The sequence below is a fragment of the Oxyura jamaicensis genome, chromosome 1 (assembly GCF_011077185.1).
Source record: "Oxyura jamaicensis isolate SHBP4307 breed ruddy duck chromosome 1, BPBGC_Ojam_1.0, whole genome shotgun sequence".
Taxonomy (NCBI): Eukaryota; Metazoa; Chordata; class Aves; order Anseriformes; family Anatidae; genus Oxyura; species Oxyura jamaicensis.
In genome coordinates, this window is record NC_048893.1 from 3,052,264 (window position 1) to 3,070,982 (window position 18,719).

Below are 18,719 nucleotides of genomic sequence, written 5' to 3' on the forward strand. Positions count from 1 at the left end.
GCTCTGTTCCCCCCGAACCAGGCAGGACCCCAAATGATCCCGGCCAGAGCTCACCGATGGGGTTTTATCTCGAACAGGTACGAGCGGCCTGAGGGCTGCTTGTCCTGAGCTCTGCTGCCGGCTCGGGCTCAGCATCGCCGGCTGGGTGCAGAACCAGACGTGGGAAGCCTCGAGCCTTTGTGATGGGTTTGTGAGGACGGTGGTGCCTCGCCTCCTCCCTTAACGAGCTGAATTGTTAAAATATGTTAATGGCAGCAGACACACGAGAAAGGGTGAAGCAATACCCTGACACGTTGAATAATTAGATCATCTCCTGCGCAGGAAAAAACTCGGGTGCGAAACAGGAACAAGAAGTGCCTCCCTCCCCCTCTGTCGAGGCACCGGGTCGGGCTCTTTCTGCGTGCAGAAGCAGGTTAGACGATTAGATCTTCAGCATTAATTCCTTTTAGTGCCATTCCCAAAGATTCGAGGCCCACGTATGGGCACTAACGGCTACTAATTGCCTTGCACCCGGCTGTTGGTTGGCTTTTTTTTGGGGGGGGGGAGAAGTTGGAGGCTTGTTTCGGATGGCTGAATTGGCGAGCTGCGTATTCGCGATGAAACAAACAAAAAAACGGAGCGCTGCTGGCCTGAATTCATAAACAGCGCCGTGGTTAATCGGGTTTCCTCGCTGAAACCCCGGTGACTGCTGTCCTGAATGGGAGCTCGATAAAGGGAATTTCCTCCAGAGGTGCAGGACGTTGCGGATGCTTTTCTCGGAGCCTTTGTCGTTCCGGCAAAGCGGGGCTCGCTATTTCTTAAGAAATCGATTTATTTAAAGGAGGAACTGCTTATAACCTCCCTGGTGGCAGCGGGGTGGGAGCTGGCACCCATGGGGGGCCGTGGCAGCGACGAGCAGGCTGGGCTGTTCGAGTTGACTTGTTGATACACACAACGCGTGACTTTTGTTCTCCTCCTTAATCGCTTCCTTCAAAGAGTTAACTTCCCAAGCAGCCACAGATTAGTTCTCTCGGTTGTTTTAATTATTCTTCTCGTCACGCACAGTGAAGGTCTCGTGTTTGTGAAATGTCTTTTATTTTTGTGTGTGTGTGTGCGTCCCCTTCCATCGCCGCTCCGGTGACGCCGAGCCGGCCGCGGCCGTGTCCTTTTTACCCGCTTTCACCTTTTTTTTTTTTTTGGAGCACCCTCGGGGGTGACGCGAGCGCTCCGCTATTCGGGATTTCAGCGAGGGAGAGGCTCTCGCGGGGGCCTCCACGTGCTCGCAGCTGAGCAATTTCCTTTTGTCCCGCTGGCAGGTGACTCAAAGCGGGAGCGAGCAGCTGGCCGCGCCGTTAGCCGGTGGCCGCAGCCTCGGGAGATGAGTTGTGGAATTTCCATCCAAGTCGGGATTAGGCTCCGGAGATGGCAGCGGCACAAAGCACGCCGGGGGAGCGCAGGAGAAGAGGAAATCGTTCGCGGCGACTCATCCTGTGGTTGGGTGATTCAGGGGTCTGCCGGTGGTGGTCACAAAGGCACGTGGCTCACTGCATCGTCTTTTGTGTGCTGCGCAGGATGCACACTGTCTCCGAAAATTAATCCTGGCCTTCGGATTTTTGTCCGGTGAATTATTTCCAGAAAGGAGTCACTGTATTTTCTGGAACGAATATTGTGAAATTCTTTACAGTGGGCGAGTTTTCAGCTGGTGATTTATCAACCAAGTATTTTACAGGCTCGTAGTTAAAGGCTCTTTTGAAAGAAGAAAAAAAAAAAATATATATCCTGTGCGATAGGGAAAGTAAAAGCACCTCGGTTTCCAAATGATGGAGGAATAACCGAAAGAGCTAGTTCTTGGAATAGGAGCTCCATTGGCACTCGGTGGTGATTTCCTGTGCATTCGCTGCGAGAAGCACTCGGTGATGTGAGTAGGTGGTACTAAAGGGTTATTACGAAACCAATTTTCAACCAGACGTTTTGAGTCATGGATCGGGAAGAAGGCTAGCAGCTTCGGAGCTCTCTCTTTGTTCGAGCAGCGCGCCTGCGAGGCGCAGGCAGGATGCTCCCGGGACGGAGCGGGGACAGGTTTGGCACCGGGACCGTGCCCTTCTTCGTGCCGCCGCGCGCCCGCGATGGGCACGGGGCTGGAGGAGCCGGGAGCAGCGGGCAAGGTGCACGGCGAGCACTTCCCTGCTTGTGTTTTTTATCTGTAAGTATTTGCTCGTGGCTTTTCCCAGCCGTGAGAGACAAAATGGAGCCGTGTCAGGGCGGACGTCTGCGCCGGGGCGAGGTGGTTTTTTGGGAGCCCGCTCGGTTCTGTCCTGCGAGCAGCTGAGCTGCCACTGGCAGCAGACAGTTGGCTTCTCCATCAGGCAGGGGGAAAAGAAAAAAGAAAAGAAAAGAAAAGAAAAGAAAAGAAAAGAAAAGAAAAGAAAAGAAAAGAAAAGAAAAGAAAAGAAAAGAAAAGAAAAGAAAAGAAAAGAAAAGAAAAGAAAAGGGGGCGTTGAAGGGAATTGGTCTGGCTCCTAAACCGAAGGAATTGTTGACCTACTGACTCAGTTGTGAAGAATTAGGGAAACAGTCTTATTGTGGTTTCTTTTGTTGGTGGCAGATTCAGAAGGCAGCTGTGAGCGGCCGGGCAGGACCAGCACAGGAGAGGTGCTTCTGGTACCTGCCGCCTCTAGCCTGGGGCTCGTCTGCCAGCAAGGAGCCGACTTCACCTAACACCTGGGCTCGGTTTCGGATGCTTCTCCTGGCAGTGCAGGGGTAAGTTTATGAACTTCTCCTTTTCAGTGCTGAGATGCTATCTTACTAAACGGAATGGAAAGAAATCTCTTTCCAGCTGTGTGAGCGTGGCGAGGTGTATTCGTTCTTCAGCAGAGCAGCTCTTAGAGAACCGCTGGCTGGCCTGTGCGGGTTAAGGACTCCAGAAATCAGGGGGCACGTTTTGATCAGGGTGACAAAACCCATCCCAAATGGCTTTTCCCTCCCCACTTCCACCTGCAGACGCCTGCTCGAGGGTGTGCCAAGCAACCTCTGTGCCCCAGCCGTGGGATCAGACCATCCCAGAGGCCCTGCTGCTCTCTCACATCCCTGATACTTGTCGCTGAATGAGCAGGGCTTCGGTTTTCTTGAATTCCACATGAAAATCGAATGTCCGTGCCTGGAATTTAATGATACTTTTCCTGAAATACGCCTAGAATAGAAACGTTATTTTTAAGTGGCTTTTTAAATCCCAAGAAAAAGGCTACCAATTAGTGGTTTCTCAAAAAAAAAAAAAAAAAGCAATAGAATAAAAAAGTGATTAGCATGCTGCTGGCTAGAAGGAATCCCCCTGCCTGATGGGGCTGGCTCTGGAAGTCGTGCTCTCTGGGTCTGCTCTCGACTGCCACAGGTTTTGGGCTGGTTTTTGGAGGAGGGGTCTTTGGGGGCAGCCATCATTCCTAGCTGTCAGGTGAATAAAGCGAGGACAGTGATGTTTAACTTCACCTTCTGTGCTTTATCAGCATCAGCGCTCCGCTTTCCATTTAAAGAGGACGTGGGGGGATGCTGTAGCTCTTTGCTTCCCAGCAAATCGCGCTGTACGCATAGACGGCAAGAAGATAGGGAAAGAGAAGAGAGCTTGCTGGATGTATCAGGCTCGGTGGCACGTCTCCCGTGCAGACAGCAGCTGCAGCGAGTGCTGCTGTGTGCTTACAGACACGAGGATTTCACCGAGGGGCAGCTTTCCTTCCCCGGGCTGGGTGACGCGAGGACGCTTGGCTTTTCCCAACCCTCTCGAGTTCGCAGCGCGGTGCTCGGGAACCTTCCCCCCCTTATTTTTTTTTCCTGCAGCGTGGAGGGCAGCACACCCACCACCACCCATCCCCACGGAGCTGGGATGAAGCCCAGGGGTTCAAAAAAAAGAGGAAGGTTGAGCATTGTGCTGGATTTCCTTTCCTTAAGTGCTTCCTTTGGATCGCAGGAGAGGAGCTTACGTGCGCGGCAAGTTTCTAGTGAGCAGTTGCGCCGAAAGGAGTGGGAGGCAGGGTCAGGGAAGAGTCACTTGGTTGTTATGTGGGTGTGAAAAGCCTCTGAAAGGGAAAAGGCGGAGGAAAATATTTCACTTGAATTAAACAAATACAGGAGAATGTTATATGAATTAGATATTTAAAGTTAGGCTTCTGCCAAGTATTTTTGTGAATTAACTGCGTATCTTCTGAAGATCATTTATTTAATCATAGGCTTATCAAAACGTTCTTCAAATTGAATGCATTCGAAAAAACAAAACCAAAACAACAACAAAAAACCAACCCGTCCACCCCCAATGCTTTTTTTTCTTATCATTTCAGATAGAGAGAAAGGCAATTGCAGATTTTTATAGCCCCTAACTTGTTAACTGTTAAACTTAAATTGAAGGCAACGGATCAAATTTCTCCCTCGCACCGGAGCAGTTCCATTTACTGAGAAATTACAGGCAGGACCCGTTGGAGAAGAGGCAATTTGAGATCTGCAGTTAGTGGCTGTGTACCCACCTGCGGGGCAGGGGAGCTGCTCTGGGGGGCAGGCCGTTCCTGTCTGCTCACTGCTAGGGATGGCCCGGCCCCAAATGAATGGGAAAAAACTGCTCTGTAGTTTGAACGCTGCTGATTTATTTTTTTTCACGTGTGTTTGTAGTATCTCTGATTGCTCCTTGTGTTTAAAATGCTGCCGAAGAGAGAGGAGAGAACCTAAAATACGTGGTGCAGGGATGAGTTCTTTTTTTCCATGCTTTCTCTGATTATCTTGAGGGGAAAAAAATGCAGCCCCGTGGAGGCTGGTCTAACTGCGCTTCCTCTCTGGTGCAGAAAACCGCCTGCTTATTGCATTAGGAAGTGAAAGACCTGACGCTGTTGAAAAACAAAAGCAAAAACACACCACCTTTATCAGGAACCGTATCTTTCTAATCACAAGCCATAAACTACATATCAGGGAAACGCTAAAGCAGCGCGACACGAGATACGCAGGTGTGCGGCGTGATTTCTTTCGCTAACACAAGCGAAGGCTTGACGTTTCAGGTGCATGCAGTGTCTTTGTAGCATCCATTCGTGCTGACTCCTGAGGGATTCCCGGCTGAAGGTGTGCAGGCACCGTACGGAGGCATTGTTGGTTTTCCTTTTTGCATTGTGTTGTAAATCTGGGAGTTGAGCTCTTTATGGCCCGTGGCAATCCAAATGCAGAGTTTGTGGCTGAAGTTTGCATAGAAAACGGGGCGAGCTGGAAATTGGAGCCGGAAGAGGAGAGCGCTTCCTCTCGTGGGGTTCTGCTGGAATGGGGATGCCAACATTTAAACAAAACTAATGCAAGGAGCCAAAGAAAAAGGTATGCATACCGGCAGTGTGGGCTCTGAACAGGAGCCATGCGCAGCCGTGAAGTTGCAGGAGGGTGTGCACAGGGATGGCTGCATCTGCCTGCTCCCCTGCCTCGCTCCCCATCCATTTCCTGGTGGCCTGGGCTGCCCGCAGGCAGTGCTGCTCTGCCGTGCTGTGAATTCAGGGGGTTTCTGGCACCATTTGTACTGGGAATCGAAAATCGCGCACCCGAATTGTAACTTTAAGCACCTAAGCGGCTACTGAAGCTCCTCGTGTGACCTGTTATTACAGGCTCCTGTACGTACAGCTTTATTGCCAAAACATGAGGTTGGCAGAAGTGAGTCATAACCGTGAAGATCTCCAGCTTCGCTCTTTGATTTTCTTTTATCCACCAAAAATAAAAATATTTCCAAGAACACAGGTAGGCATGTGCTGTTCTCCTGTTAGGGCAGAGCTCTCACTGGCTCTTCGCTGTATTTACATAGCTCACAGGATCTAGTTTGAAGCTTTAGTATAAAACGAGCTCTGTATACATCTTATCTAATCTTCGGTGCAGTAGGCATGAGCAAATCCTGGGGTAGGGATCGGTGTAGGGATCTGGCCCTTCTCCTGGGAGTCTTGTTTCTCATGGAGTCATACGTGCCCTGCAGTGCTTTCTCTTTATGGCTCAGTGGATTTTGAATTCCGCTCCGCGCTGGCACTGCTCCAGTGGGAGGGCAGGGAGCAGGCTCAGCTCAAGGTCTGCCCGAAGGCTGCTGCTTCGAGGACTGCAGGAAGGGGGATCCGCAGGGGGAGAAGTGCCCAGCTGCCCAGGTGAGCCCTTATCCTTGGATTACTCTTTAAAGTCAACATCATTACCGGGTTGGGATGTGTCTTTGGACCATGACATTTACATCTTGTCTTGCAGCTGACATTTTAGCGTGACCTGAGCGTACCGAGCGGGTTGAGCTGTGCAGATTTCACGGGTGGTCTCAGGGCTAGCTTCTTCCAAGGCCAGCTCTGGTGACTGCGTGGCCGGGAGGTGAGCTGGATCATCTTGCTGATCGGGTTGAAAATTAGGTTTTTCTTCCTCCTTTTTGGAGGGAAAGTAAGGCTTCGCTTTTCCAAGCGGATCCAAGTCAGAAGAGCTGCATGGCTACGACTTTGATCAGCTCGTGCTAATGATGAAGTAGGAGGAGGAACTCGTGGCCAGAAGCACAGGAGAAGGTGGGACTGTCCCTTGCCGTGGCACCTGCATTAAAATTGAGTTCAGCTCAGCCTGATCAGGAAACTGCCCCTTGTCTCTCTCTTACTCATAGTGGAGCTCAAGCTAGAGTTAAGGGCTGGCTTTGTCAGGCGTAGACACGCATTTAGTGAGCCTTGTCCTCCAAAACACGCACCTATCCATTTTTAGTCTTCCCTCTTCTCCACTGGCACCTGGATTTTAGGTGTCTGTGTTCCATTTGAGCATCCAGGTGCATCGAGTGCTCGATGTACTCCTTTTGTACACCAGCAACAGTGCTGCTCCTTTCCATTTTCTGTCCAGAAGGTGCAAAAGTACTTGAGAGGAGGGTTGGCACACCTCTTGCATGGTGTCAGAGGAGCCCCTCCAATACTAAGATTTCTAGTCATCAGCGTAAATAGTATAGGAGGAGTATTTTTAAAGCTCGGTAGGCTCCTGGCACTTAGAGCTTCACCATGTTTCTTCAAACAGCATTGTGAATCGTTCTTCTGGTGATGCTTTTCCCAAGCTTTGCCTTCGGCTGTAATCCCACAGGTCATACCCTGTCCTCATCAGAGTCAGGGTGGAATTTCTGCTGGCCAGGAAAAGAGCAATGAAAGACCCCAGACCCAGCCCTCCGAAGAAGCTTTCGGAGCGGAGGTGATTGAGGCAGTGGGATTGCAGCAGACACAGGGAGTTCTTCGTGTCATAACGGATTCTCTTTTTGTATTCCGTTTTTTCTGCTCTTCTGCTTTGGAGGTTCTTTGGCTTCCGTAGTTTCATTGTAAATTTCTCTATTCCTATTTTTTTTCTTGTTAGAACCCAGTTTTCTTGTCCACATGCTTTAAAGATGAAAGGTGTTCTTGTGCTCCATCAGCCCTGGAGCTTTCTGCGTTCTGCAGGCACGTGCACCTAATAACTTGGAAACGGCAAAGCACGCGATCAGAGAAGCAACCTGGTATTTTAGCAAGAGGGAGGATTTCCAGAGCCCGAAAATCAGGGTTAAATAGTTGAAAATGCCTTTTAGAATGGATCCAGTCCTGCTAACATGCGTGAGGAGAGTTATTTGCATGCATAAGCAGTGACAAAGTTGAACTCTGTCTCATCAGATCTGCTGTCAAAAGTTGACCCTGGGCATTTTGCGAGAAAGATGATGATTGTCTCTTTAATTACTTAACTTCTGTTTTGCCTGTTTAGGAGAGCTGTACACAGCTCTGTAATTACTGCCATTCACATCAGGCTCTCTAATGGCAACGCCGTGCGCAACTTCCAACGAAGGCGGTGTGGCGTTGCTGCAGCCTACAGACACAAGGGCATCCTTTCGGTGGAAGACTTTGATTATCACGTTATTATCAGCCCATTGAGCTGGTACTGAAGTTTGCCAGCCCTCCGTTCAGCACTCCTACGGAATTACGGAGTCATAGATGTTAGAGATGGAAAGTGCATTAGATCATGCAGACCGTCGTCCTGCCAGGACTTGTTTTCTGCTGCATTTTTTTTTTTTTGCTTGCTTCTGCGGTTTATGGCTAGAGATACTCTAAGAACTTGGCCTTCCACTTCGATCCTCTTTTCCACAAAGTTTGTTGGTGAGATTTTTCTTTGCCTGATACTTGGCCTCAGTTTTTTCCATTTCTTTATTTCACCGCATTGTTTCAAGTCTGCGGTCTCATCTTGCAGCAGTTCTTCTCTCCGTGATGCTAACGGCCTGCAAATACGAGCAGAACAGTATTTGGGGCTCTTGAATATCAAGGTATCACTTACCTAAGTGCTGCAGGTTCAGATCGTTAGGATTTGGGGAAAAAAAATCTGATTGAAGATTTAAATTGAACTGCTAATAGTACAATTCCTCAGGTGCGTATTTTCTTCCAGAGTAAGAGTGGTCTGTTCTGGCGTCACTTGAGACATTGCTGAAAGTTACCTGAAAAGGCCAGTTTTACTCTGGAAATGGTTTTTGGGGTGGAGTTGTTAGACCAGTGTAAATCAAGCGGTTCTGAACTCTGTTGCGGCATTTAGTCTGTGGGGAAGTGATCCTGTGCAGGCAAGTCTGCAGAAGGCGTTACAGGGAAAATGAACAAAAGGGCACGTTGCAGTTAGTGACAGCAATGGTGGAAGTTGCACTGTCGTTACCTGCATCTTTGTTTTTTCCCCCTTTCCGTTATCCTCTCTTGTTCTCAGAACCACGTTGTGATTGCTGTTTCTTTGCAGAGTCGTGCTCATCTCGGTGGGATCTGGGGGTTGCTTGCTTGTTGTTTGTTTCTCACTGCTTGGTCTTCGCTACCAGAAGTCTTGGGCGCCCAGGCAGGGTCAGCTCCACAATTTCCAGCGTCTTCGCCACAAAGAGCTTGACCAACACCCCCCAAAATAAATACCCTTGGCCGTAAGGAAGACAAACGGGCATTGTTCTTGCTCTCACCCCGTGAGAGAGCGGCTGGTTTGGGTTTGGTGTGAGCTGGCCCATGGCCACGCTGGCCTGAGCCAGACCATTCAAAGAGTGGCCTATGGTCATACCCCGGCGCCTCTAGCCTAAACCTCTGCTTTCTGAACCATTTTATTACAATTCTCATTGCAGAGTGCCCCAAATGATGAGGGGGTTGTGTTGCAAGCCACTAGAGAAGAGTTTTCGGTTGCCTTCCTTAAAGCCACCTAAGAAGCTCAACGCAGGGTAGGGATGTTGATGAGAGAGGTGAGGACAGGAATATTGCAGGAGGTAAAATTACTATTGCCGAGTGGCTTGAAGGTATTTGAGGATCGGATTGTGTAACTGAATGGGGAAATGAATGAGAAACATGGAAAGGGGTGGGTTAGTGAGTGAGTAAGAGAAGATGCGAGTGGGCGGGTAATTAGACTGGCAAGTGCGAGAGGAGGTAGGAGTGGGTGACTGGAGGGGGTAGGTATGTAGCAGGAAGGTTGGAGCAGCTTTCATGGGCCAGCTCTGTAACAATACCTGAAGGAATGGGAAAAACCAGCCCCCTCGAGGCGTGTGGATGGGTTAGGTGCTGGTGCAGGCGCTGCGCTCGGGCAGAGGACCCTTGAGACCTTGGTTGCTTTCCAGCAGCCCGCTGCAGCTCGTGGGAGGGCAGGTCTCTGCCTAAATAAATGTCCGTGTGTCTGTGTGCGTACAGCCAGCTTGGCCTTGGCCACGTGGCTGCATTCTGCTCGTGGTCATGCAGGAATATGTAAAGCCTTTACTATTTGAAGGTGGTTTTGGCTCTGACAAAGTCCCGGAGAAACCACATGAAGCCAACATACGCCTGAGCACATCTGGAGCGCTGCTGTTCGTAGTGGACCTTGCCAGCAGTTGAAATGGCCCAGAGCTGCAGGTGGAAGGAGTTCAAGTGGCAAGTGCCACAGAGCCCCAGCCCGGCTGAGGTGGGAAGGCACCTCTGGGTGCCTCTGCTCCCACCATGCTCCACGTCCAGGTGGCTTCTGAAGCTCAAGGAGGGGATACCACAGCCTCAGGGCTCCGGCACCCACGTGGTGACCTTCCTCATTGGAGAGGCTGAGATAAAAGGTACAGAAGTGCCAGATATGCTCCAAGTACAAATACACAACACAGCAGCGTTACAGCATCTCCCAAACCTGAAACTCACTTCCTTGCAACGAATGAAACGTGAAGTTGTAGTCACTTAAAATAATTATCAAACCTTGACTGATGACTCTCATTAGGATCTTTTACCATAACCGGCGTTAGGCTGGCCATAGTTCACTGTGTCTAATCAGTAATTGTTTGTAATTTACCATGGCAGAGTTACAGCCCCAGCTGTGACCTTTTCCTGGCCGGGTACAGTCGGGCCATTGTTGAAGGCAATGGCTTCACTATCCCATCGAATTACACTACGTTGTGTGCGGTATGTTTTCAATATTGATTGTAAGAAAGCAAGTCCTTTTGAAGTCCAAATAGAGGTGAATGACTCCTGCAGGAAGTTACAGGCTTTATCTCAGCTGCCCAAAAGGTGTGTATTTGCTAAGGAATAACTAATACGTGGTGGTGCACCGAAACATCCTACTGCAGACCCAGCCCTGCTGCTTTTTGCATCAAGTAACCAGGCAAGGTGAGTTTCCCCTTACCGAACCTGCTTTTTGAGGAAAACCACGTTGGTTGCACGTGGATGGAAGAGCAGGATGAAGACCAGGCAGCCTGCTGTAACGAACGAGGTGACTCTGGTTGTCATTTTGCCCTACGCGGGTGGTTTCAGCCCATGTCATGCTCTGCAGGCTGTTCTGGGAAGGGAGACCCAGCCCAGCACCATGGGGTGTTTGCTAGCTCCTCCCAACAAGGTGCCTGTTCTCCTTGCAGGGCACAAAGTCCCTGCAGCTGGGTTACACCAACGTCTCGGACAGGCATCGGGGCATCTAACTCCTCAAACTATCCCCAGCGAGAGAAATCTCGTCTTCAAAGCAGTCACCTGTTGCAAAGCGAAACTCCTCCAAAGCTTGTAACTGTAGCCAGGAGAGCTCATGCAGCAGGCAGCTTCTGTCAAACCCAGAAAGCGTTCGCTGTGCTGGAGCAGATGTCGTGCTGGTAGAAGAAACCAGATCTCGTGCTGCTGTTGAAATGCTGTAGTAACCGTGCTGCAGAGGAACGTGGGGGTATGTTTAATGCAAGCCTGCCGGGCTCTGGATCTGTCAAAGCCCAGGATTTGCATTACTTACATAAGCTCAAATCACAGGAGTGTTTACACGTGCTTTGTGTTTTAGGAACTGCAGGAATTGAATTGCTGGGTCAAAAGCACTGCTCGCGCTTGCCGACAGTGGGATTGCACAGAAACTGTTAGAGTACTGACAACTGCAGCCCTAGCTAGGAGCTTCTTGGCTGTTACGCTTGATACTAAGGTTTAGAACAACAATGCTAAGAGCAGCGTGCACCAGCGATGGCAATACAGATAGTCATCAGATTTCTGAGAGTACGTAGGAAAGAAAACCTTGAAGTTTCCTTTCTGCTTAATTAATTGTTTGTTGTTTTTTGTGGGTGACAAGGTTACGGAGCGTTTGTAATAAGCATGCTTCATCTTTTGCCATTTTTTTCCATATGGGTGTGTGCTTCCTTTTCATTCTGTTGTTTTTCTTTCCTTTTTTTTTTTTTTTTTTTTTCCCAAACGCAGCCACTCCTTTCATTTTAAGAATAAGAAATGAGCTGCTGCTGGAGCAGAAAACAAGTTCCATAAACATCGCGATTCTGATCCCTCTAATCCTTATTACCTGTAGGGGCAGGTGCAGGAAGCTACGACAGCGAAAGAGCCTTACTAATTTTCTCAAGGCTTGGGATTATGCAGTGGAGCAGCGTGTTTTAAACGCTACGGAGAAAGTTCACAACACCATGGTCAAAAGGTGCGTTGCTCAGAAATACGTCCCCTTTGCTTGGCTTATTTCCCTTGGATTTTAGATTGTAGAGGTCTAAACCTTTCCAGCTGTCATTCTAAACACTAAATGGGAGTAGGTGGCCTGAAGTCTGCGTATTATCTTAATTGTTTCCTGCTGTTGTAAAGTAGATTTTATTCCTGCCGATATTACCTCTTAATACTTTCATTACCGGGCTTTTTCTGTTTGTTTGTTGAAGGGACACACGCAAGAGAAAGTGAAGGGAAACGCTCACTTGATCTCAGGAAAAAAAAAAAGCCAGCAGTTAATGCTGGGAGCTCTGCTGCCTACATAATCCTGAGGCAGCGTCCATAAGAAAATGGCCAGACAGCTTAAACAAGAAGTACAAATATTTTTAGCGCGCTGAAACTGTTCAAAATGCTGAAATGGGAGTAGGGCGAGGAGGGTGGTTTAAAAAAAGCAAAACAAAACAAAACACAAAAACACAGCACCCGTCCCTTGTGAGTCTCTGGTTTTGTCTGAGTTTTTTTTTGCTCGCTGCGATCAGTCGTGTGTGTCAGTTGTTCGCTGCCTTCAGACTGCAGCTACGTGCAAGATGTGTTTGCCTAGCATTAAAATGCTGTGTGTAATAATATTTTCGTGGTGCTTGCCATCTGGCAGATACGTCACACACCTTTGTATTGAAATCTGTGGCTCCCCGTTCGCGTGTTGCTGTCTTTTATGGATGGAGACTCCAGTGCACGGACTTGTTAGGTCCCAGTTCTCTGAGGAATTGTCTGGAGCTTACTGGTTTTTTGCCAGAAATAGGGTTTCACTATTCCTCTGTCTTGCTGGGCCTGGTAGGAACAATCCATTTGCGGGCAGTTTGTCTGCTTAAAAAAACGTTGGGTTCATTTCCTAGTAGAAATGCTGACCAGCTAACACAGGGTCACAGATCCAAGTACCTTCTTCCCCCGATGGTTCGGGAGGTGCTGGAAGCTTGGAGATTCTGATCCAAACGTGTATGTGCAGATCACAGGGTGTAAATCTCTGTCTAAAACCATCTCAAAGTGGTACGCCCGTTAAAAGGTGCGCACAAATACTCGTTCCACTGCCATTTACAGTAGCAAAATTACTTTCTCCCTTGAATGAAGCTAATAAAATTGTGTCAGAGAATGGGATACCCATGATAAGGAAAACAGGAGATGAACTTTTCCAGTCTCAAAATCTGTAACCGAGCTCTTGTTGCTTAAGCAGAATGATTATTTTTAAAAATAAATAAGTTAGAGCAGCTTTCTGTGCTGCAATCACACCTTTAGAAAAGGGCTTCTGAGCTGCTCGAGTTTTTCAGATATATTTGCTTCCATTGCTGGCACGTACTGACTAATGAGTTTCCATTTGGAGCGTAGAGCCATCCTTTAAAAGACCAGGTTTCCAAAGTGCTCGGCAGCAGACAGCATCTATGAGCTTAATTCCAGCTCATGGTGGCACCTTCTGGATACTGAGCAACTGGGAAATTTCACCTGTCACTTGGGAAATTGATGGAAAGTTGATTTTTTTCCAGAACCTGGCATGCTCCACGGTCAGCAGTGTAATAGTACAAGAAAACAGTCCAAGTCTGCTGTCTCCCAGGCTCGGTAACAGTCTAAAATGTTTTCTTCTCAAATTGCTTTTAAAACATGAGCATGCAAATCTGAACGTGCTCTGCAGATTTGACCTGTATTTCTGTCTGCATGTTTGGAAGAAGCCCATAAAATTATTTCCATATTGTTTTCAGTAAATCTCCAGTTTATTATTCTGAGAAAATTTGATGCATCTGCTGTGCCCACGATCTGGCTTTCTGATACGCAGATGCACAGCCCTGCCTATCTTGTCAAATCAGTGTAGCAACTGCTTTTACAAACTCCGTGACAATGTACAACCTCCTATCTGAGAACCAGATCAGACTGAAATTGGGACTCGGTCCAAAAAAATAAAAGACTGCAATCAATCTACTCACTGTGTCAGCATTCAGATTCGTTTCTGTTACACACACTGCGGGGAAAGGAAGTGGAAAACACGCGCGAGCATCCAGAAACGGATTCCTGAGTCATGGAAGATGGCTGAGATGGGCGTCGTTAATGGGAGCTGCATAAAGGCTCCCATTTTTGCAGACGCCTTCTGGGCTGGTAGACGTTGACGACGATGTTGTAAGGCTGCGTGACACTAAGGAAGTCGGTGCGTGACACTCCGGATGCCACGTGGTTGCCCTCTTTACAGTCAGCCCAGCTGTAAGCGCACACCAAACACCAGCAGCAGACCTCTCTGCTCGGGTGTCACAACATCCTCCCTCGGTGTGGTCCTCAGCCTTCCCACCTCGCCCTCGGTACCAGCGGGGATTTGCAGGGCTGAGTCCCTTGAAAACCATCCTTGAAGTGCTGAGGAGCTCGGGCTGGCTTGAGCTCTTGCTTAAGAGCCTGAATTTCCTTCCCTTCCACCCGCTGCTATTCCTGGCTGCTGCTGGCACCTCTCCTGCCGCAGGCAGGTGGTCCTGTGCACGGCGCTCTCCTCTTAACCCTGTCATTTCCCTTTCCCCAGCAGTGGCCACCTTCTCTAAAATGGGCTTGTTTGAGCCAATCGTCCACCCCTGTTACAGCGAGGAGGATCGGCAGGGCTGTGAAACCCGTCCGCGGTGGCTGTAGGCAGCGCTCAGGTGCGTAGCAGCAGGGTCGCTTCGGGGTTACGGCAGTAAATCTTCCAGAAACGAGTCACGCTCTGGAAGTGATCTGAGCGCTCCTGTTCCTGGGCAAAGCCACTTGCCAAGGTCTGATCTGTGCCTTAAAGCTCTGCTGGTAAATCCCATCTGGCAGCTCTGCCTGCCTTCAGATGGAGACGCCAACATCCAAATGTCCTCCCTGGGAAAGAGCAGCGGAACCTTCACTGTCCACAACAATAAAAACCTCTATAAAGGTTTTTTTGCTGCTTTTCTTTCCTGTTTTTTTAAATTCTTGCTACACCAGGGATGCGCAGCAGACTACATGGGTGGGATTTGGCTCTGGTACAAAGACCAAATAACCTAATACCCGCTCACACACCTGTCTGCAAATGCCTGGGGACAGGATTCAGTTGCTGGCATGCAGGTGTTGGGTGCCTTCAAGATATCTCGGGATACCTGGGACGTATCCATGGGGCTGGCAGGTAAAATGCCAGTTTTCTGGGAATGATGCAGTGCTGTGGATAGCAGCTGTGGGCCAGGCAGGGCACTGCACAGCACCTAAAATGACCAGAGCCACAGATGCTGTTACATTTCAGCAATGGCATATTCGCTGCATTCATACCGAGCGATCTCTGCTATCTTCTGCTCCCCACATCAGGTGAAACAAAGAGAAATAAGAAACAGCTTAGAAATAAAAAGCATTCCGTGTCCTTGCAGTGAACATCTCAGAATTTATAATAGTTTACGGGGATGCAGAGAACAGAAGATCTCCACGCAGCTGGAAACCTGGGTAAAAGAAGATGCTTAGAGCCAAAGGCGGTGACTTTTTGTGAGCGTGGTTATAGCTTACTGCTTGCACTTCTGTCAGAATCTTGGTGTCAAGGTCACGTATATTTACCCATATATTTAAGCTTTTCGTTTCCAAACGAGAATTCTTGGTTTTGTTGTGTCATTGCTTAGTCATAAATAGTGAGTCGTTCTATGAAAGTAGGGGACAACATACGTTTTGAGCCAAAACGCCACAGCGCATCAGAAAATTGGGCTTCTGTTTTTCATTGCCAATTTCCTTCTCTTTTCTGTCGCGTCTTGGTTAAAGAAAAAAATCAACAAGCCCATTGTGATGGCTTTGATTAGGCTTCAACAGAGATAATAAACGGATAGTGTCCCTTTGTGAAAGGAGTTTTTAATTATTGTTAATTGTACTTGCTAGCATCGTTTCTGAAGGGAAGCGGAGATGACCTCATTCCAAAAGTTGTCAGTCTCATGCTGGTGTCATTCACCGCCTGGAAAAGAGGTTGGCTTTTTGTTTCTCCTTGCTTTTTTAATGAGGAGCTGTCAGCTGGCCTGATGGTCCCTGCCGCTTTGGAAATGCTTTCCAAAGTCTGGTGCCGTAGCATGCTTGTTTCTGAAACGTTCAGCTTGAACAGGAGCACAGGACTGGCTATGAAGGACAATTAGCAAAGGTTTGAAGGTTTATTTACCCTGTTCTTTCATGCTAACATGTTCTTTCACCCAATCTTGGATGTTTTCACCATCTACCCAAAGACCTGATTTCTGAACCCTTGGAAGATCTTGGCTTTGGCATGCTCCTGGGGCAGTGAGAGTTTTGTCTGTCTTCGTAATTCATTTCCCGTGCTGTTCCCTTGTTTCATCTTACACGAACCTGCCCTAAAATACCCCAAATTCCCAATTCCCTTTCAGTTCATCAGTGCAATCTGCCACTGTGCCTGCCTTGTCTCTCAACCCTGCTGAAAATCCCCGTTTCCCACCAGTACCTCGATGCCTTTTGATGTGATCAGCTAGGCTGGCAAGCTGATCCAACCTCCGTTGCCAGTTGCACAGCAACGCCAAGAGCCAGATCTGACAGCCTGAATACCAAACCCCAGCGAGATACCAGCAGTGAGGCTCCTGAACCGCTGGGCTGGGGTCTCTGCTGGGTTACTGCTCAAGCAGACTCTTGCTGACTTAAATCTCTGCGCTTGTTTGCTGTCTCAGATGTGTATTTAAAGATGATTTTTTTTTTTCTCAGTATCAAAACCGTTGACTTGGAGATAAAGAGTAAGGTGCCAACAGGTTTCTCTACAAGAGAATAAGTGCTCAGCTGTTTCGTTTTCTAGCCCTTGCCTGGAGAAATGTGTAAGATCAGTGAGCTTGGTACATTTAATGGGGCTCTTCGCCACTTTGCCAAACGCGTTGTGAGCCAGGATCTGGAGCTCCTGGTTCCTCTCATTGCTTCGCTTTCTGCTGCTCAATAAAAGGCAGATTTCAGGTCTCGGTGGTGTGAGATGCTCGGACTGCCTGAAAAGGTTTTCATTCCACCACACCAGCTTTCATTTAGGCAACAGGAGCAGAAGTTTTCCTGAAGTTAGATGTGTTTTTCAGGAAAAAAACACTGAATTTGGGTCACCTTACACTGGTTTGATTTTGTCCTTTTTGCTGTATGCGGCATGAGGATCCCAAATGCATCTCACAGGGTTTATGCTGAAAGTTGTGCTAGTTTGTTAGCGTTTTAGTTTCATCACTGTAGTTTTATCAAAATAAATGCTAAATACAAATACTTTCAAACCTTTTAATGTCCCAGGCAGGATAGAATTTGTCTCATGGTGCTTTTTTTTTTTTTTTAAATGTTTTTTTAAAGGTGTTGGGACTCTTCTCATCTTTACTGAGTCATTTGCAGGACCTAAGAGGGGGCTGAGGCCCAGGCTGCCCAGAGGAGCTGTGGCTGCCCAGAGGACCTGTGGCTGCCCCATCCCTGGCAGTCCCCAAGGCCAGGTTGGATGGGGCTGGGGGCAGCCTGGGCTGCTGGGAGGTGTCCCTGCCATGGCAGGGGCTGGGATGAGATGGGCTTTGAGGTCCCTTCCAGCACAAACCATTCCGTGATTGTACGAATCTCTAAATCTGAGTTACCTTGCACCTGCCAGAGGTGGATCCAGAAAGAAGCTGGTAGGATTTAGTCTCTGAAGTGGTGGGAACCATGTGGGGTGGGAAGGTACACCTGGATCAGCACGAAGTGCAAGCTGCTTCGTCCTGATCAGGCCAGCAGGAGGCTGAGCCTTGCCCCTCACTCTCAGAAACTACCGTAGGAATCGTGGCTACGAGGTACGTCGTGAACCCGCAGGCTGTCTTCTCTACAGTTTGACTCCCAGAGCCTGAAAGGGAATAAATGACCTTTTTCTACCTACCGACAAACCCAGAAACACAGCTACCTTGCTCAGAAGGTGCATAAAGCGAAGCTGCATTCTTAGCTTAAGCAGAATTTCTCCTTTCCCTGCTGAGGAGCGTTTCTGAAGTGCAGGAGAAGCAGCGAGCGTGGATGTGGTGGTGGCGCAGGCAGAGCCCTGCCGTGGGAGAGTGGGGTTTGTTCTCGTCGTCCGCGTCTTTACGGCTTCCCGCACCGTACCACCCTGCTTCTCGACTGTGACCCTTCCTTGTGGGCAAAACGAGCTCTTGATTTAAAAAAGGAAAACAACTTCAAGCTGCCCTCGGGCAAAAATAAATGACAGCGAGAATACCAGAGGATTGAGCAACGTGGACATGTTGTTTCCTTTAAGGCTTCTGACTATAAATGACGTCACTGGGATAGTTGGGATGTTTGTGAGCACTACGGGGCTTGGAAAGGGAAAGCCGATCGGAAAAACACTGGGAAGCTGAACAATTTGTTATGCTTTATGACTCCCTGGTAGTTTAATGAGGGAGCGATTACTCACGCGCTGTCACTGCACATCTAGAAAATTCCTCTGGGTTTAAAAACTGGCAGGAAAAAGTAGTTTCCTAAAAACCACTGAATTAATTGGATAAAGCCCGTTGCTCAGGAGTCGCGGGCAGGGAGGGTCAGAGGTGGAGCTGTGCGCGACTCAGGATGACTTGGAAATCTCCGCAAGATGTTGCACAGAGCAGAGGGGATCGGTGGTGCGGGGGGCAGGCTCAGCATCTCTTTTGTAGGGCTGTTGATCTGAGGGGGGAAGAAAATGAGGTGGATTGGAGCAAATCCTTTCCCTCCAATCTCCAAAAATACCCGGTACTGGGGTACCGGCCTCCTGAAGAGGTGGGATTTGAGGAAGGATTTCTTACTCACGGACAGTGGTACAAGGCAGCTATCAGGAATACCAAACCTTGAGGTGTACAACACGTACTTAAGGAAAAGAAGAAGTATTTGGTTTGTCGGCTTCATTGTACAGCTTTAATTGAGTTTTCACAGCTTGATAATCTCTATTCCCACGTC

The 18,719-nt window shown here is 48.6% G+C and overlaps 1 protein-coding gene across 2 annotated transcripts in view; it reads left to right on the plus strand.

Moving 5' to 3' along the window:
• Positions 1–1,125: 1,125 nt before the first annotated feature.
• Positions 1,126–18,719, plus strand: part of LOC118160654 (endonuclease domain-containing 1 protein-like) — a 69,151-nt gene continuing 51,557 nt past the window's right edge. Inside the window, exons 1-2 of one of the 2 annotated variants that reach the window (XM_035315512.1) lie at positions 1,126–2,739; positions 11,710–11,832. The gene's annotated coding sequence lies outside the window, so the exon portion shown is untranslated. The remainder of the gene's footprint in view (positions 2,740–11,709; positions 11,833–18,719) is intronic. The other variant, XM_035315513.1, reaches the window with a different exon arrangement.